This window comes from Cotesia glomerata, linkage group LG5 (genome assembly GCF_020080835.1).
Source record: "Cotesia glomerata isolate CgM1 linkage group LG5, MPM_Cglom_v2.3, whole genome shotgun sequence".
In the NCBI taxonomy this organism is placed as follows: Eukaryota; Metazoa; Arthropoda; class Insecta; order Hymenoptera; family Braconidae; genus Cotesia; species Cotesia glomerata.
Window position 1 is genome coordinate 16,324,517 of NC_058162.1, and position 22,004 is coordinate 16,346,520.

Below are 22,004 nucleotides of genomic sequence, written 5' to 3' on the forward strand. Positions count from 1 at the left end.
GAGATATCGTGATGAGTGACTATATACGTGGAAATCTCATATATATATATATATATAGATGTGAGTGAGTGCATGGATGGATGCGTAGGAGTGCATGGATGGATGCGTGAGAGTGCGTGGGTGGATGTGTGGGAGTGCGTGGGTGGATGCGTGGGATGGTGTGGATGGAGAAGCATTTAAAGCGTAGAGTTGATGTTATACATTTTTCCGACTTCTTTATAAGCTAGAAAAAAAAATGACGAAAAAACGATCGTCTTTTGTTTTATTGACGGAAACAAAAAAAAAATGACTACACACATAAATTAATAAAAAAAATGGGAATTTTCTATTGTTAACTCCCCCGCAAGACCCCCTGTGGGTGGAATTTCGTAAAATCCGTTCTTAGCTGACCTCTACTCGGCAAATGGAATATTCCTACCAAATTTCAAGTCAATCGACCTAATAGTTTCTGAGATTTCGTGATGAGTGAGTTAAATAATGGGATCTCCTATATATATATATAGATTCACAAATATAGGTATACAAATACATAGAGTGATCATATAATGGTACATGATCATCTATTAGGGCTTTTACCTTATATAAAAATTTTTAATTTTTTTTATATTTAATGCCTTCTTATTATCCTTTAGGAATTGAATTTTATAATTTTTTAATTAACGCCCACGCAAGGATTTGTGAGGGTGGCATTTCATAAAATTCATTCTTTACAGCTCAAAAACTCCAAAAAAATCAATCTGGCCAAGTTTCAATCCTTTAGCTGCTATAGATTAAAAGGTACAATTTCTTTTAATTTTACGCCCACGCACGGACATGTGGGGGTAGAATTTAATGAAATTTATTCTTAACAGCTCAAAAACGCCAAAAAAGCATTCTGGCCATGTTTCAAAGTATTAATAGCTATAGATTGAAATTTACGAATTTTTTCTTAATTTGACGCCCACGCACGGGCACGCCAGGGGGGTGGAATGTCACAGAATTTGTTTTTAAAAAATTTCTAAATGTAATTTGAAACATTCTGACCAAGTTTTGAACTATTAAAAGCCATAATTAAAAAATATTAATTTTTTTTCGTGAACACCCCCGCAACCCCCCTTGTGGGTGGAATTTCGTGAAATCCGTTCTTAGCTGACCTTTACTTGGCAAAAGAAATATTCCTGCCAAATTTCAAGTCTCTAGGTCTTATAGTTCCAGAGATATCGTGATGAGTGACTATCTATATCTATAGAAAGTCTCCTATATATATATATATAGATATATATATATATATATATATATATATATATATATATATATATATATATATATATATATATATATATATATATATATATATATTAGGGTGTCCGTTATTTCCCAAGTTGACTATTTTTTCGCGATCGCCCCCTGGATTTTTAGTTCTTGAGCTAAAGAAAAATATCTTACCCAAATAAGCTCTTAATTACCAAATTGAACCGTGCCGAAGTCGAGTTACATTTCCCATTTAAATAACATGAGAATTTGGAACTTTTTGCAATTATTTTTTTTTCTTCAAAAAAAATGTCACCACGATTATGATCAGTACATATTCTGATGAGAAATTGAATGCTCTACAAAAAATTTTTCTTATAATTTTTCGATAAAATCATTCCTTTAGAAGTTATTTGTGGTTAAAGTTGTGTTTATAGTTATTATCATAGTTTTGCAGTCTTGCTGTAAAGTTTTTTGTGTTATAATAATTTATTTTATCTATAAATGTTCCAAAAATTTTATCAAAATGATTAATAGTTACAGTAACGTTAACAATACGATGTATTGAATACATTTTTAATAATATTGCCGCTTATTTGTATTTTTTCTGTCTCTATTCACATTTATTTGTTAAGCAATTTTTAGTCGCATTATGATAAGTATTCATGAATTTGTTTGTTTTTGTTTTCATGAATAATTTGCACTAAATATTGTTTTTGTTCTTTTTTATGCGTTAAACTGTTGATGTATTTTTGAGTTCATCGAAGCGCTCTTTCGGCTACATCGTTAACAATTGTAGATTATTAACAATGTCTAATCCTTCAAAACAATCATTATTGGTGGCTCATGTCTCAAAGTTAATCTCTAGCAATTTTTTATTTATGTTGAATCAAAAAAAAAATTTTCATCGAATTTGAATTAATAAAAATTAATTTATTTAAGAAAGAAATCAATATCTTTTTCTTTTGAATTGATAATTTCATTATCTGCATTAACTATATAGCGTTCAGGGAGAATCAAAATCGAAATTTTCATCACATTTTAATAATTTAACGTAGTTGGATCCTGCAAGACATATTTCAAGAAAATTATGAAATTTTTTTTATTGAAAGATAATTATATTAATGATTCACCACCAAAATTTCAGATCAATTCACCACATTGTTTTTAAGCAATGAATTTTCGAAATTGCGACATTTACACGCAAAGGTATAGAAAGATGGTGAAGTTATATGACTTTTATATGTGAAGTTATATACTATAGTATGAAATTATTTGCATCACTCGAGTGGTATGGAAGATTTCATACTAACTTTACCATCTCTCTATACCTCTGCGTATAAATGATGCAATTTCGAAAATTAATTTCTCAAGAACGGTGTGGTGAATCGATCTGAAATTTTGCTAGTGAATTGTTAATATATTTATCTTTCGATAAAAAAAATTTCATAATTTTCTTGGAATATGCCTTGCAGAACCCAACTGTCTTAATCATTTTTCGTTTTACGTGAAGTTATGTATTTGAATCGAAAAAAGTCAAATCAGCTTTTTCACCAGTTAAACACCACAGATGGTTTTTGAATTTGTGCAATACTGCCTCAGAAATTTTCTTAACGGTCGTCCTGTAATGATGCAGTCTTTATATAATTTATATCTTGGTATAGAGCTGATGCTGCAAGAGGTGCCAAAAACCAAAATGATACATAAATAAATACTATGAATGAACAAATATCCAAAAGATTTTGTTGCGTTTCAAGATCTAACTCGAAAATGTCCCGAAAAATATATATTTTCAACGAATAAATCGCTTTTGACATCTAGCGTGCATGGTGAAATGCAACTGGTTTATGAAATTTGATTTCATTGGCACTCTAATAATGCAACTACAAATTGCTTAACAAATAAATGTGAATAGAGACAGAAAAAATACAAATAAGCGCCAATATTATTAAAAATGTATTCAATACATCGTATTGTTAACGTTACTGTAACTATTAATCATTTTGATAAAATTTTTGGAACATTTATAAATAAAATAAATTATTATAACACAAAAAACTTTATAGCAAGACTGCAAAACTATGATAATAACTATAAACACAACTTTAACCACAAATAACTTCTGAAGGAATGATTTTATCGAAAAATTATATAAGAACTTTTTTGTAGAGCATTCAATTTCTCATCAGAATATGCACCGATCATAATCGTGGTGACATTTTTTTTTGAAGAAAAAAAAATAATTGCAAAAAGTTCCAAATTCCCATGTTATTTAAATGGGAAATGTAACTCGACTTCGGCCAAGAACTAAAAATCAAGGGGGCGATCGCGAAAAAAAAATCAACTTAGGAAATAACGGACACCCTAATATATATATATGTATTATAACGGGTATTTCGAACTCGTGCGTTATCGAGGACAAAACCCGAAATAAATAACTTGGCCTACCTGCCTTACCTGTTGTTGGGCGCCAGGAGCTTTGCTCCAATCACGTCGGTTCCGGCTACTCCGGTCCGGGACTCTATTTGTCGGGTGGCGGGCCTTAAGGGTACGACTTAATTATAAAAGGATCGAGGAAATTACTCGGGGTTGCTCGTATTAATTCTCAATTAATAAAAAAAATAAATTATTAATTTATTAACAATAAATTAACACAATCGGCTCAGGTTAACAGTATCAAGGAACGAAACGCCTAATAATAATATTCGACACCATCGTCGATTCGCAGTTCGCAAGCAAACCTCAAGTTTAACAATCCAGTACAAAATTTCCAAAATCGCCGCAATAAACTTATTTAATAATAATTAATTATATCATTAAACAAAAAAAATTAAATCTGCGCTCAATTTTATTAATAATAATCAATAATTAATAAAGTAAATGAATCAAATGATTAAATCACCGCATTTAATTAGTAAATAATTAATGTTAATAACATTAATCGCATTAATCGCCGAATATCATTAATAATAAATAATTATTATAATAAAATAAAATAATTAAATCGCCAAATGTAATTAGGAGTAGCTAATTAAATTTTATAATACAATAATATCAAAAAAGAAATTTCAACTCGCCGAGTTTAATTAATACCCATTAATAAAAATGACAAAAGGAAATTCAAATCTATTAATTTAATTAATAAAATTAACAACAAAAAAAAATTAATCCAATCGCCGAAATCAAATAAATAATTAATTTTCAAAACAACAAAATCATTTCGCCAAATTTAAATAATAACTAATTTGTAATAATACAATTACATAATTAAATCGCCGAATTTAATTAACAATAAGTAATTATAGTCCTAAAATAACTAATTAAATCGCCGAATTTAATTGATAGTAAGTAACTAAACTCTCATTACAAATCACACTAAGTTCAGCGTGACAAAGCTCAAATTCAAATTATCAACCACCGTGTACTCGGTGTCGGTAAGTTGGCTTGCGCACGCACCCGAAGTTCGATCAATGGGTAATCGAACTCATCGATTACCCCGGGAGTACAAACACCAAAAAAAAATTCCAACAATAATAATAGTAATTACAACCGAACAGTAGTAAACAACAAAATGGCATACGTTAATACCTCGTGGGATTATCCTTGCTAACAGCACAACACAGCCTTGAAATTCTTCGGCAATATATTCCGCCAAACGACGACAACAATTAATTAAACAAAAAAAAATTTGCTTCAATTAAGCATTCGATTAAATTTTTATTTCAATAAATCCCACGAGCTATTTCAGAGGGAGACGTGGCCACTTACCCTGGTCGAAGACTCCTCGGCTAATGTCCTGGGTCTCTCACCACGTCGATCGCCCTCGGCTTCCACGTCGAATTGCAACAAGAAACCGGTGTCAGTCAGTCCGGTGCAGCATCGTCCGTCAACGTATGACTTATCTTCGGCGAGGATTTTCAAAAGAATACTCCGGTGTATCGGGGCACGTCGGTTGACTCACCCGCATGTCGTATTTTTTAACAATTTTAAAATAATTGACAACAGTCAATTTATCGTCGAATTTCAATTGGCTAACACCTGAACTAACAATATTCCAACTTTTAAAATACGTCGTAAACAAATTTATCTCGTAATTAATGAACAGCAAGAATTGTCATGAAAATTTCTAAAAGAATAACAGAAGATGCGTCCGTGCACGACAATCGGAAAACGTGGAAGACCAAAAAATCCTCACATGTCGCACTCCTCGCCTCTCTCCCCTGTCTCCTGGGTCCGTCGTTAGCGTTGGACTCCAGAGATGGTGCCGTCTATCCAATTTTCCAATATCGACGTTTCGAATGATATATTGGCTGGAATATTGGCGCGCTCGACAGCCAGCTTTCCAACTTCACGCCTGCTCCGCTTGCTCACTCCAAGTTCCGATCCGTCCGTCATCTTGTTCTCTCTGCACAGCCTCTCTCCGTCAATGATGATCTTGAAGATTATCCACGTCGATGATCCTCGTTGTCTTCCCTTTCGCGGGTTCGTGGCCGACGTCGTTTGTACCATTACAATCATACAATAACTTAAATCTAACTTAAAGCTAACTTAATTACTAAATGAAATTATTTAATATCGCAATAAATTGTGGTTTAACGCGCGATCGAGCTTCATTCCAATTTTCTCACGTGAGGGCGACTCGGTCGCGGCGAATCCAACCAATGGACAGAAAGATAAACCAAAAACCTCCATTTAAGTTCATTTCGATTAAATTAATTAAAAAAAATTAAAGTAAAAGTATTAACAGGTGGCGCTAAAAGCGGCCTGTTACAACTGCTGCTATATATATATATATATATATATATATATATATATATATATATATATATATATACATTGTGACATGGGAAAAATTTTCTAAAATTTGAAATTCCGAGTTTAAAAATTATTAGGTTGGCTAAGCTGAGGAAAAGCAGAGATTCGACGCGCCTGTGTCACCCCAAGCAGCCTCCCGATCAGAATGACAAGCTCGAGGTAAAATTAGTAAAAGAAAACGCGCCGAATTTAAATTAAAAATTTAAATAAAAAGAATACCGGAATGAGTGTGAACTATTGTTGAATGCATGAGTGAGTGAGACTAGACTATAGCGATCAGACGACCCGCGAATTTCTACGAGCCATCGACGATCAACGCGACATCTGGCCGCGAGGATGGAACGACGAGAAAATTTGAATGGACCAATGACGACGGAGAGCGATCAACAACAAGTATGCGAGGCGCCATCTGAACACGAGGCTGATCACTAATCGAAGTATCGACCAATCATCGATCGCATCGGAATACTGGACGCATCCCGTCATACAACGGCCGGCTAGAAGGAGCTGTGAGCTGATTGGATGCGAGTTTTTGGGAACGAACCGAAAAGAAAAGAGCATGTGTTGCCGAGGAGGCAGCGATATTAACGAGGAATTCTGATCTGGACGCCGTGACTATGGCATCGTGCAGTTCTCTTTTTGATTATTTTTGCTGTTTAATTTTTTTTTTAATTTGTCGCTGACGTAAGTACAATTGTATATATTATTGTGCAATATTTCGCCGAATTGTTTTGGACACTACGACCCCGGACACGCCGTCGCCGAGATATCGACGCTCTTCCGTCAGTTTTGCCGCCAACTTCGCCTACTTAGCCAGCATCGCCCGAGACGTTTACGGTAGCTGCAGGGTAAGTCTGGTCGCTGTCTTTATTAGCCCCAGGGTGTCATCACCGCGAATTTCGTCGTGTTAAAATAATTTGTTTATAATTCGAGTTGCACGGAATTAAAGAAATTCCGTGCGGTATTTTTGAAGCTTAGTGACGACACTCTGCGGCACGGTACCGTTGAGTCACGTGTTTGTGTGTGTGGAATTTTTGGTCGGGATTATAAGTACTGTTTACCTACCTCGAGCTTCAAATACCCGGCAAAGCGGCTTAGTAAAGTGCTTTGTAAAATAAGTTGACGAATTCGAATGCTTCGCATAATTTGTTTTTTTTTTCTTGTTATTGTTGAACCATTTGGCGATTTGAATTATTTTTGGATAATTTTGAGATCTTTATTAGGTTTTTGCGATTGAATTTATTATATTCTCTAGAAATTTGTGTATTAAGAATTTTGCCATTGAAATTACTGGTTCAATTACTGGAAAAACTTCGTAAATAAATTTTGCGGTTGCGATTTTTGATAAAGTTTTGCGATTGAGATTTTGTTATTAAATTTGGCGATTGAAATTTTTGATAAAATTTTGCGATTGAAATAATTATTTCCTTTTTAATAAATTTGGCGAATTGAATTAATTATTTGTTTTGAAAATTTTTGAATAAATTTGGCGAGTTGAGTTAATTAATTTTTTTTAAAAAAAGACTGTAATTTTTATTTTTGGTTACTCGAATATTATTTTTTTGTAATTTGTTTTATTTTGAAATGTTGAATCATTGCGTTAGCACTAGTTTTGCGTTAGAATTATTTTTGCGTTAAAATAATTTTTGTTATTAATGCGACATTGCCGACAGAATATATTTGTTGTTGAATAAACCGTTGCTGGATTAGAAGTGCACACCTCAATTATTTTGTTTAATTGTTGTTGCTCTGATTAACCGATCCCATCGTCCAATTTCGATTTCTTTGTCCGTCGATTGCCGTTATTCGATTTTTGAATCTCTTCAACACCGACCCGCCGCCCAACGAAGATCAACAGCGAGATTGACCCGTGGAACATTGAGTTCCTGGCGCCCAACCAAATCTACGAACCAGGTAGGCCAATTAATTTTTGTTGACCTGATCCGGTCCTGTCGACGCCAGTGCCGGAAAAGGCATCACAACATATATATATTTAACTTAAGTTCTGGTAATTTATTTTTAATAATTTAATTTCATTATTTTTGATAAAATTCTTTAGAATTTATTTAACCGCTTGGATATTAAGTCCGAAAATTTTTAGTTAAAATTAATTGATGAATTTTATGAGAACTATTTTTATGATTAATAATAAAATTACCAGTTGAATTGGAATCAATTTATAGGTCGAATGTTCTTAAGAATTTATTCAATGTTGAGTATTAATATTGCGAGTTAATTTGAATAAATTTATGCGTCGGTTTTTAGTTAGAATTTTTAGGAATTAAATTATTAGTCGTGAAAATATTTTATAATTTAATTGCTAGCTAATGACTGAAATAATTAAGTAAAAATTTAATGTAATAATTTTTGGAATTAAATTTTGTTATAACTTTTATAAATTTTTATAAATAAAAGTAAAGTAAATTCTGTGTGTGTGCGAAGACGTGTGGGTTATGTGTGTGTGTGAGTACGGGTCAAGTGGGTGAGCTACAGGGGTTTCTTGGCTTACGTTGCAGTCACTAGGCTGTTACTTCTGTAGCGGTGCGCTATTAGCAATCCCTCGTGCACTGCGGTCTTTGTGCGAGGTGTTCGTTGATAGTCAAAAGTTAGGAATAAGTTAGTGGTTAAGTGTGGGTGATTTAGCTCTGGATAGCCGCCAGTTAGGCTATAAACGACCTCTGTCACACTGCGGTCTTTGTGCAGAGTGAATTTTGGATCTGGTCAGCCGACAGATAGGCTGTAGTTTTGAGTTGATTATAATGTGTGTGTGAGTGCGTAAATTGTTAAATTTTGTTATTAATAAATACCGGTTATATTGTTAATTAAAAATTTATTTATTTTATAGCACCTTCCTCCACTCTCTCTCCCTGTAAGATAAGCTCTCAGCTCTGGTTCTGGTTCCAGGAACCGTGATTAAAAATCCTGGTGGCGCCCTTTTATTTATTAATATAAGTTTTCAATTTGGTTTAGTTTATTGTTTTAATTAATTTAATTTAAGGGGCCAATTCAGCGGTCTAAAAACCCGTTACAATCGTATACATCATGCAATCCCAGCTAGGCGCTAAAAGAGTGAAACAGAGTTCTATTAAGAACCTTCTTCAACCTAACTCGTCTGAAAACAGACTTAAGTAGACGTTACCAGAGTGAAACAGGGTTTAGTATCAATGCAGTTCCTTATTTTTTAAAACCTATTTCATTCTGTTTCACCCTGACTTAGACTATCCCAAGTTAAAATGGATTTTAGCCATTTATTAGCCATTATTAAGCGAAAAAAAATTTCGACTCGGGAATAGGGCCTACAGGTTAAACATACTGGAAATAGTTGAACTATACTTAATAAAATTAGTATTAGCAATCAATCATCACTTAAATTTAGCAACAATGCTATTTGGGATGTTGATATAAATTAGAACGATGATTTTAAATTATTAAATACAAGATGATAGGAATGTTTACTATTTACTCAAACCGTTTTTTATGAATCGTTCTGCGCTATGACAGCATATGACAGATGATGAAATATAGAAGATAGGAAACGTGGTGTCTGGACTCTATAAACTTGTAACATTTTTATGTACGACGCTTTTACTAGAGTAGCCTTTAGTGGAAGCAGTTATTTTAAATATCATTTGTGTCACTCAATAGTAAATTAATTTGGATAGGGTTCGATTGCAACAAGAAAGTCCTTTCTTCATTTTTCTCCTTTTCTTTTGTTTCACTCTACCTTGAACCAAAAATGCTGTCTGTATTTTGTTAATCAGAAAATAAAATTGAGGAATTAATTCCTCCTTAATAAATAATAGGAATTAATTACTCCTTAATAAATTAAATAATTTAAATTCTCTCGCAAACATTACTCTTATATAAAATACTCGTCGATCGAACTTCATTTCGATAATTTTTGAAATTTGTTCAACTTTCTGATGCTGACTCAAATGACCAGTTTTATTTTAATTCATTGGTATTTTATTTAAGACTCTTTGGAGATTTTATAGCGAAACCGTTTTATCTCCTGATAAAATTGCATTGAATAAGTATGTCAGATATTATTTTGCTAAATTGAGAGAGTAGAATTAATACTTGAAGCAATTGAAAAAGTGTATAGGAACCAGAGTAAATATAAAAAGACAATAGGTTTCATATGTACGTGCATAAATATGTAGTTGATATAGCTTTAAATTGTCCCCTACGGACAGTCTTGTATTTGTGGGAAGAAGGGCTCGACCCTATACTGGTTGAAATCATCTAATTAGCTCTCAATTGAAAACACCCTCGAACATAGCAAAAACAATCATAACAACAGATAAAATATCAAATATAGTAACTATTTATTCTCAAAATCACTTTATTAACTTTAATCGTACCTGACTAATAAAGTAATAATTGCCTATTATTTACTGATAGAAAGATTTCTTAGCATTTAAAAAGATTTCTTTGTATTTAAGAAATCATTTCTTAAACATCATTTCTTAGTATTTAAAAAATATTTCTTAGTATTAAGAAATCCGGTTGTCTCGGATAGCTTAACTAGTAGAGCTTTTGGCGCGTAACCAAACGATCCGGGTTCAAGTCCCGGTCTGGGCAGTCCGAATTATTTTTTTGGTTACCAAAAATTCCTACTGAGTAAGGTCCTCCCTCTCCCTTCATCCTTTATTTCCCCAGTTCCCAAATTTGTCTTTAATGACAAATTTAGCTATGAATTATGGCTCTTTACCATAAGATGGACGGTGGTGTTTATTACTCGGTAGGTCTTATTGGGTGACTGAATGGTAATTACGGACAATGTTTCGGATAGCTTAACTGGCAGAGCCTTTGGCGCGTAACCAAACGATCCGGGTTTGAGTCCCGGTCTGGGCTGTCCGAATTATTTTTTCGGTTACCGAAAATTCCTACTGAGTAAGGTCCCCCCTCCTGCTTTTTGCTTTATTTCCTCAGTTCCCAAATTTGTCTTTAATGACAAATTTAGCTATCCCTAAATATTAGCTATATTTAGAGTCAAAATTAAAACACTAATTCGAGCCTCAAAAGCCTACTTTCTTTTGATGTTGTGCCTACCGCTGAATGTGAAATACTATTAGGCCAAAATTAGTGTTTTAGAATAATATTTTCAACCTCCAAAACCTAGGATCGCTTTGAACACCTTTTTTTGCGGTACTTCAGCCTACTAAGAGCATAAGTAGGTTAATTTTACGATTTCATGGAACATATAATTTCGTCAGTTTACAGTTGAAAACATTAACTAAGCTCAGTTTTGGACTTTGAAAATTTTATTAAGAGCATAAAGTTGAAAAATTCTAAGTTTTTTTAACTTCCCGCTAAGAAAATCGAAAATTTTCGAAAAGCGGGATGTTATTGTTTTCACTCCGTTTTGCAAAAATCGAGTTTTCATCAGATCTCGACGTTTGAAGGTCACAGGAAACTTCCCTGACTATCTCCGCGAGGTTGTCACTATATCTGTATGTATATGTGTGTGTTTTTTTTTTTTTTTTATATCTTAGGGGGGGGGAATCCTTCTTACGGATTCCAGGCATAGTTTTTTGGCCTGGATATGTGGCGACTCGACGCAGTGTCATACTAAAACTCGACCCTAACGCCCCTACCCACTAAACCCTAAACCCCTTTTCTTCTTTCCTCTAATCCCTCATGGAAACCGCCGTCAGGCATTACTTCGTGAGGGGAGGATCCAGCTACCGCTATTCCTTCTGGTGGCTAAGGTGTTATTTTTCCTTCCTTCTAGTTTCTGTCATTTGCTCTTTTTCTTTCAATGGAACGCAGCTCTGTAAGCACTTCTGTGGCAAAAGTGCTTGTAGCGTTCCAAGCAGTTTGATTCGACAACATTGCATCTACTATTGTCTCTGGTTGGATTCTCCAGTTCAGGATCCTCTCTAACTCCTCACGCTGAGGATCGAAACGTGGACACACAAAGAAAACGTGCCTTGCGTCCTCAATAACCCCTGGACAAGACGGGCACTCCGGAGAATCGTCGTGCTTAAAGCGGTGCAGATACTCTTGTATGTGTGTGTGTGTGTGTGTGTGTGTGTGTGTGTGTGTGTGTGTGTGTGTGTGTGTGTGTGTGTGTGTGTGTGTGTGTGTGTGTGTGTGTGTGTGTGTGTGTGTGTGTGTGTGTGTGTGTGTGTGGATGTATGTAAACCTCTCATAACTTTTGAACGGCTTGACCGATTTGATCGCGGTTGATGCTATTCGAAAGGGCTTGACTAAACTTAGATTTTAAATATATTTTGGAACGATTCAGACAGGAAGATTTTGAGAAATGGCAAAAAAACTACAAAAAAAAAATTTTTCAAATGGGGAATTTTAGGAATAACTTTTAAACGGCTCTACCGATCAACTTCAAAAACTAATCCGACCTTAACCTTGAAAAACCACGTCGATCACCGCTAATCCGGTCAAAATCAGTTGATTCTTTCGAGAGATATCGTGAACAAAAGAAAACCGAAAAAAGTGTTTTTTTCACATAACTTCGACATATAAAAGAATAATTTTTAGAGCTTAAAAACTACGTTGATCGCCGCCACGAACGTAAAAATCGGTTGATTGGCTCGAGAGATATCCATGACGAAATATTTGGAAACAAGTGTTTTTTCAACACAAATCCGACATTTTTTGGAATAACTTTTAAACGGCTTCACTGATCAATTCCAAAAATTAATCAGCTCTTAACATAAAAAAACTACGTCGATCGTCGCCAACCGTGTAAAAATCGGTTTATTCATTCAAAAGTTATTGCGGTTTAAAAATTGTGTTTTATCAAACTTCTAGCAGACCTTTGAGCTCGAAGAGCTCAAAAGCATAAAAAGTTATCTCTAAGCTCAGAGAGCTCAGAATAATACATAAATAGTATTTTTTTGCGACGTAGTTAATGGCACATTTTGCGAAGTTCCGCTATGTCTGTTGACCACCAGTACGCCGGCCTGCGAAAACTCCGGTTTTTCAACGGCGGCATAGAGGCGTCACATGCGGCGGAAATCTCCTTCATCGTAACTAGTACTGTCCTTTCTGTCTCACTGCAAGTATCCGGAGTCGGGTTGTTCTGAAGGATAGACCAGCTCCGTGCAAGTGAAGCTCGCAGTGCCTCTGGATCAAGCTTCCTGACATTCCACTTTCGCTTAGAAAGGTCGTGTTGTGATACCGGAGCAGATGCCAATCCAACGTTAAATGTCACGAACTGGTGATCACTGCCACTGTATTTTTCGGATACTGTCCAGTTTTCAATCATGTTTGCAATTTTTGGAGTCGCCAACGAAATGTCGAGGATGGACTCTTGGTACCCGGGTCTTCTGAAAGTCGTGGTGTTCCCAGTATTTAGCACTATGAGGTCGAGTCTAGCCACGACGTCAGCGACCTCGTTGCCTCTGGTGTCGGAGAAATCAGCGCCCAATTCAGCCGATTTAGCATTGAAGTCACCAGCTACGATAACTTCGCCGTCGAACTTGGTGATCACATCCTCTATATTTGCCAGTTTCTGTCGGAACACACTAATCCCTTCGTTACGTGAGAGATGTATGTATGTATGTATGTATGTATGGATGTATGTATGTATGTATGTTGGTATGAATGTATGTATGTTTTTTTTTTTTTTTTTTTTTTTAGGGGGGGAATCCTTTTACGGATTCTAGGCATAGATATTTGTTTGGCCTGGATATGTTGCGACTCGACGCAGCGTCATACTAAAACTCGACACTAACGCCCCTACCCACTAAACCCTAAACCCCTTTTCCTTCTTTCCTCTAATCCCTCATGGAAACCGCCGTCAGGTATTACTTCGTGAAGGGAGGATCTAGCTACTGCTCTTCCTTCTGGTGGTTAAGGTGTTATTTTTCCTTCCTTCTAGTTTCTGTCATTTGCCCTTTTTCTTTCGATGGAACGCAGCTCTGTAAGCATTTCGGTGGTAAACGTGCTTGTGGCGTTCCAGGCAGCTTCTGATGACAACATTGCTTTCACTAGTGAATCTGGTTGCATTCTCTGGTTCAGGATCCTCTCCAGTTCTTCACGCTGTAGATCGAAACGAGGACATATAAAGAAGACGTGCTCCGCGTCTTCAGCAGCTCCTGGGCAGGACGGGCACTCCGAAGAGTCATCGTGCTTAAAGCGGTGTAGATACTCTCGAAAATACCCATGTCCCGACAACATCTGCGTAAGATAGTAATTGACCTCACCGTGATTCCGGTTAAGCCAAATGTCGATCCGAGGTATGAGACGGTGCGTCCACCTACCCTTCTCTGCAGCATCCCATTGTAGTTGTCATCGGCCTATGCTCTTCTGCCGTTCTTCAATTCTAAGTTCTTCAGGGATCAGTGCAGTTGACCTTTTTCGTTGGTTAAGGGCCCGTCTTTCCTCTGCTAGAACTCTAAGAGGTAGGGTTCCAGCAATGACGCACACTGCTTCTTCTGATATAGTGCGGAAGGCACTAGCTACTCGTAGGGCACTCAGTCGATATACTGGTCCAGCCTTTCTCCATGATTCTTGCGTCTTTAATGCGTCGGCCCAAATGGATATTCCGTAAGTGAGCACCGATATGACTACTGATGACAATAATAGCCTCCTGCTCTGTTTTGGGCCTCCGACGTTCGGCATCAGTCGTGCGAGACTAGCCCTCACTACTGACACTTTGGCACTGACATGTTCCACTTGCTGCTTGAAGTTGAGTCGGGCATCAAGCATCACTCCCAAATATCGGATATAAGGTTGTGATGTGATTTCTTGTTCGCCGACTTTCAGCTTAATGGTCTCCACCACTTTTCTGCTGGAAATAAGTACTGCCTCAGTCTTGTGTTGCGCCAGTTGCAGGTTCACTGCGTCCATCAACCGGTTAACGTGCTCAAAAGTGAGATCGAACATATGATTTATCTCGTTAAGGTGTTTGGCAACGATCACTACGGCTACGTCATCTGCATATGCTACGAGTTTGACGTTTCTTGGCAGAGTTAGTCTTAATAGACCGTCATACATAATGTTCCACAGAAGCGGGCCTAGAACTGAACCTTGTGGTACCCCTCCAGTAATATCATACTCCCTCGGACCGTTCTTCGTGTCATACTTCAGGACCCTGTTTTCAAAGTAGCTTGCTACGATCTTAAGCAGGTATTCTGGTACATTCTTCTCTTGGAGGGCCTGCATGATGCATTTCCAATTGGCGGAGTTGAAGGCTTTTCTGATGTCTAGTGTCGCTACCAGGCAATACTTCTTCGTTCCACCTTTTCATCTGGTTCCTGCGATTGCTTCCTTGGCCGTATCAACAACCTGTTTGATTGCGTCCAGGGTTGATCGTCCTTTCCGGAATCCATACTGATTGTCTGCCAGGAGTGGGTCGACTACTGCTTCAATTCTCTGGTGAATTATGCGCTCAAATATCTTACCCGCCGTATCTAGCATGCAAAGTGGTCGGTAAGATGACGGTTCTTCTGGTGGTTTCTTCCCTTTAAGTAACAGTACCAATCGTTGCTGTTTCCACTTACGAGGAAAAGCCCCCTCCTTGAGGCATGCATTATAAGCGTCGAGGAATAATGTTGGAGCTGCCTTTATGATGGTTTTCAAGGCTATATTAGAGATTCTGTCCAATCCCGGCGCTTTATTATTCCCTACACGGTTACAGGCCTCCAGCAGTTCTTCTTCAGTGACAGGTGGAATGTCGTCCAGTTCGCCTGGCGCCAACTGGTAATCGAAGTTGCGTTGCTGTGGGAACAGTGCAGTGACGATTTTCTGAAGAAGTTAAGGACACGTAGGTGATGGCATTTGTTGTTTTTTCAGGTGGGTCATAACCACCTTATAAGGCCTACCCCACACGTCTTTATCCACCTCGTATATAAGCTCTTTCCAGCATCTTCTTTTGCTCTCTTTGATGGCTTTATTCAGTTCACGACGCGCCTTTTTGTACTCTGCGATCAGCTCCACTGAGTTGAGCCGTTTATAGCCGCGCTGGGAGATTCTTCTCTTTCTATGACACACTTTACGGAGGACGCTGATGTGGTCGTTCCACCAATGCACCGAAGGTCTTGAATTTATGCCACGTTTACGAGGCATACTGGCATCACAAGCATGTGTTACTCTCCTCATCAGGTCCTTAGTATGTTGTTCTGCACATCCAGTGTTGATCGGATCACCATCGAGGGCTATTAGCAATGCTTCTGGGTCAAAAGATTTCACCTTCCAACCAACGATGTTAGACTGCTTGATTGGTCTCTTGAGGTTCTGGTCGTTTGATATTTCCCAGAATATCGCATGATGGTCGCTGGAAGTGTAGATGTCCAACACTTTCCAGTTGTAGTCACCTCTAGCAAGGCTATTACTGACAAAAGTGAGGTCTACTTTTGAGCTTGCGTCACCTTTGGTGTAGGTCGGCGTATCACCACTGTTGAGCGAAACTACATCTAGTGTAGTAAAGGCCTCTAGTAGTGCTTTCCCTCGTGCGTTGGTATGTTTGCTGCCCTAGTCAACTGCCCAGGAGTTGAAGTCTCCGGCTATCGCTAGTAGATGGTATTGCTTCGCATCTTCAGTTAGTCGATCCAAGAAATCAGTGAAGTCAACAATGGAGAGGCTAGGTGGTGCGTAGCAGCTATAGAAGCGGATGTCCTCTACTGATACTGCTACAAAGCCGACATTGCTGTTGTTGACTGCATTTTGGAAAAGGAGCTTGCCACATGACCAGATGACAGCTTTGGATGTGCTATCAGATTCCCAGGGTTGGGTACTCAGGTGTTTATATGGCTCTGCTATTAGTACCAAGTCAAGCTCTAATTCTCGCAGGGATTGCATGAGCAGGTCATGCGCTGCCTCACAATGGTTGAGATTGAGCTGTAGTATCCTCATGGTTGTTTGTTCGTTAACTTCTGGAGCGCCTCCTGAAATACCGGGCACCTGTGGGTGCCGGCATGGTGAGCCACGTCCTTTGCTCCTTGCTGCTCCGCACATATTGCACACGGCAGGATTTTTACAGTCAGAGATACGGTGCCCTTCTTGTCCACATCTGATGCAGAGTTTAGACCGGTCTACTTGGCTTTTACATTGGGACCCAACATGTCCGAAGTGCCAGCATTTAAAGCATTGGACTGGTCTTCTAGTTGCTCTTATTCGGCAATTGACCCAGCCAATCCTTATTTTGCTGCTTCCTTCCAGCAGCTGTTGGGCTCCAGCTGCTGGTAGTGTCACTGTAGCCGTTTGCGTACCTCTGTAGGCCTTACGGATCTTGATAGCCTCTAGTGGTATTTCGCAAGTTTCTCCGGTTTCCGTTTTCAGGGCAGTCTGAATGTGCTCTTTCGTCGTGTCATCATCAATGTCTCGGATCTCGATGGTCTCCTGTGGTCCTTTGCAGATTACTTCGGCCTCTTTTTGAAGAATATCCATGATGGTCTTTTGCAAGGCTTGGCCTTTGTCGATACTCTTCTTTGAGAGCGTAATCAGCATGTCCCCAGTTGTTTGGTTTTGTGGATCTTTTCCACGGTTGTGCGGACCTGTTCGTCAGGGACGGCCTGCTTTATACGACGCAATATTTCGGCGTACTTCTCCTTCTCGACCGGACGGATGATCAGAGCGTCAGGCCTGGTCCATTTTCGCGGTTTCTTTCGCTTAGGTTCCGGCCGGGGCTCTTTCGGCGGTTGCTTTGGGAGTTGCTCACTAGCTAGCCTTCTCTTCTCCTTCTTAGACTGTACTTTTTCCCAGTCAGTCGTCTTCTTAGGTTCGTCGACCTGCCCTGCCAGTCGTTGGGGAGGGCTTTTTTTCAAGTCCTTCTTCTCTGTGACTTTATCGGTTGGTTCTGGCGAGTTTCGGTCCTTTCTCTTTCCAGGCCTTGTGTCAGTTTCACCCTTGTCTTCAGCGACTGATTCACCATCACCTTCAGCTCCGGTGTCCATTGCTTCGTCAGTCACGACGACAGCCTGACAGGCTTTCTTCGGTATAGCATGAGAAATGCGCTGCAATGATGAGCGCCACTCCTCATCCAGCTTCGCAAACCTTTGAAGGGCGTTAGTTACACCAGTCATCTTGGATTTTATCTCTTTGTGAATGTTGACCTTTGGTTGGACGAAATCATTCAGCTCACTGATCAGCTTTTCAAGGCGTTTGAGCGCTTGCGAACGCTTCATTTCAGCGCTTGCGTCAATCGCTGCTTGTTGGGCATGTAGCCCGTTTCCACTCTTGTTTGTTTCCTGTGGGTTACTCATACTTTTTTGATTTACCAGCGCATCGTAAGGAGTGGAGCGGGTTGCCATAACTAGGAACGGGTGTACCTTCGGAGATATTACTCCTACCCCAGTTCCCTGAGGCCTAGCCGACACTTAGCCAGTCCCGGAATACACGGACGGACTAGACTCGCTCGGAGCGGTGAAGATTCCGATCTCTAACATTCACCGCGTACTTTCTGATCAAGGACCGAAGTGGCTGGCTCCTGATCCACTGCTGCAACTTTCACCTCGGCAGAGCAAGCTCACATCAGCCGTGGCCTGCATCGTCGGAAACTACGATACAGGTTCCGGACACTCCCAGTGAGTTACAGCAGGAACCAATCGTCTTGCTAGGTCAGTTAGTGTGACCAACCCATTAAAGGGGAGTTTTGTCCATGGGAGCTTATTTTGTTTGGTTATTTTGCTTGGCTCCTACCCGCTGTACCTCATCAACTCAGAGATTAAGTGTCATCCAAGGACAGCGAGCGTTCTTCCATCTGCTCGGGGAGACGCGCCCGGTAGCAGTATCTCTTCTGCCCCGAGTGTGTGTGTGTGTGTGTTAGGCATCAGCCTCCGATATTAGGCATCAGCCGTGCGAGACTAGCCCTCACTACTGACGCTTTGGCACTGACGTGTTCCACCTACTGCTTGAAGTTGAGTCGGGCATCCAGCATCACTCCCAGATAACGGATAAATGGTTGTGATGTGATTTCTTGTTCTCAATGTGTGTGTGTGTGTGTGTGTGTGTGTGTGTGTGTGTGTGTGTGTGTGTGTAGATGTATGTGTGTGTGTGTGTGGATGTATGTAAACCTCTCATAACTTTTGAACCACTTGACCGATTTGATCGCGGTTGGTGCCATTCGAAAAAGGCTTGATCAAACTCAAATTTTCAGTATACTTTGGAACGATTCGGATCGGTAAATTTTAAGAAATCACAAAAAAACTACAAAAAAAATTTTTTTCAAATGGGGTTTTCTTGGAATAACTTCAAAACGACTTTACCGATCAATTCTAAAAACTGATCAGCTCTAAACATAAAAAAACCACGTCGATCACTGCCAGTCCGGTCAAAATCGGTCGATTCGTTCGTGAGTTATCGTTGACAAAAGAAAACCGAAAAAAGTGTTTTTTCGGAATTACTCCGAAATTTTCTGTTCTATCAATTGAAATTTGAAAATTCTTTATGAAGCTTAAAAAACTGCGTCAAATGCGACCAACCGCGTGGAAATCGGTTTATTCATTCAAAAGTTATTTCGATTTGAAAATTCAAAAAATAGTGTTTCATCAAACGTCTATCACACTTTTGAGCTCGAAGAGCTCAAAAGCATACAAAACCTATTTTTTGAGCTCGGAGAGCTCAAAATAACACACAAATTGTATTTATGAGCTCGAAGAGCTCAAAAACGTCACAAGTGCAATTTCAAGCGTTTAGGTATAGAATTGGCGGGAAGTTGCAGGGATGGCCTTCAGGGTCAACCGTTTTCCTAATTTCTTTTTAATAATTAATATTTAATATTTTGAACTGGCATTAATTTTTTTCAATTTGTTAATTAATTAGAATAAAATAATAATTTATATAATAGTTATTCTTATTACAGATAATTAAATATATTTAAAAATAATTTAGGGTGTCAATATTTAGACCCCTGTCAATAATTGGGGCTTTTACTTTAGTTGATTCATAATAAGTAATTATCAAGTGAAAAAAATTATCGTTTCAAACAGTAAAATCATGATTTTAATGATCACTTTATAATATTTATCATTTAAATACTATAGAGTTTATTATTTACGTGGCAAAATAGTTATTTATGTACCTTGGGCGATCGACGTGTCAATACGGTCGAGGTGATAAGTATTTTCAACAGGCTTTATATTCCTGCTGCAAATAATTATCGCCGAGACCGTATTTGCGCGTGGCTTGCCCATGGTGCTAAAAAATTTTTCGTTCTATGGCGGACGTATGCGGGTTTTACGAGCAGAGTAAACTTAATTTGTAAATAAATAGCGTATGACGCCATAACCCTCTAAATAAAAATACATGAAAGTCTTGAAGTTAGTCATAGGTAGAAACTCGTAAAACCGGGCCACGATTCATTAGTGGTTAAAATCAATTAATTCAAATTTCTAGTAAATATTAAAATGTAATTTTATTGTAATTAATAATTCAAACGGAGTTATTTTAACATATTTTTTAATAAATTGCAATTTTATAATATTAAAGTAACAATTCCTCGAGTTAAAAAAATTAACATCAATGAACTTCTATACTAACTGCTATACTAAAACAATTGATTTACAAATATTGAGATTATTTATTTATTTATTTATTTGCTTTATACAATAATCTAACAGCTTACATAGCCAGTGATGAGGTTATAAAAAGATACTATATAGTAAATCTAAGAATAATTGGCACATGTTGCATGAAAAGAATAGTAACAATATTTAGTATTGGTTACCCGTGAAAAAATTTTCTGATCAGACTATATCAGGCCTGATATAAGTATATCAGACTATGTACCCGCCCCGGTAAAAAAAATTATATATCATTATATTACATAATTATAAATGAAAAATGGCCCTATATAATTATGTATAATTAGGTATAATTATATATAATTATTTCCATAGAAAAAAAAAAATCGGCGCGAGTGGGAATTGAACCGGGAACCCACCGCTTGAAAGACTAATTCACTACCCGTTTACCTAAGAGACTTACTTGGAGAACAGAGTTTATTATAACTACAAGTAATGCGAATCGTATACATGATCGATTCGTAGTGAACAAAATTTTTTATCTAATTTATTAATTACACCGGCACACAAAAAAAAAAAAGTTGTCTGTACTTGGGACGCGCCACATATATTCCCATGTAATTTGACCCGCTGAACCCGAATTTGAGGTCCGTTTGGCCCCTACACCCTAGGATTTTGAGAAAACTGTAAAAAACCGAAAAAAAACGGGAAAATTGGGGGTTTTGGTGATTGAAAAATTTTTTTAGATTCTAACTATGCATGATTTTCATGTATTTCGATCTGCTTTATACTTATCTGAAGTGTACTCAGACCAGCAGCCATTAAAAGTCTAAGTAAATCCCGAAAAACCCATGAAAATTGCGAAAAAAAACAAAAAATTCCCAATATTGTGATAAAAAAAAAATGTATTGAGCTAAATATATGATGATTTTCATGTAGGTTTATCGACGACATATAAATCTCCAACTTTTATAACTCAGACGTCTCGAAAACATCAAACAAATGTGCAAAAAACCCCGAAAATTGGAAAAAAATCAAATGTAATATAATAAAAATCGAGTTATTATTCAAAATAAATAAAAAAAATCATATCATTCGATCTGTGGTGCATAAAAAAAAAGTATTTCGTCCTAAGACTTAAAAAAAATTAATTTTTTCGGAAAATATCATCAAAACCCTTTGGATTTGAATTTTAATTCGTTCTCCGCTTATATCTCACCCTTTTATCTTCAAACGTCCTGCATAAAGGGTTTCTCTTTCGTTTCCTCTCTTCTTCGGGTAAATCTCTCTTCAGGAGTCCAACAATGATCTGCCATCATATTTACATCCCACGTTCCTTGATATCGTTTTTCCATCACACTAATGTCTTGATGGAATCTCTCACTGCTGCTCTTCACTAAAATCACCAAGATTTTCAGGAAAGTGTGAAAGATGAGAATGTAAATAGTGCAATTTTTGTATTCATTAAGCAACCCTAAAGTATTATAGTTGTATAACAACTCGTCAACTAAAGTTGCGTAGTTA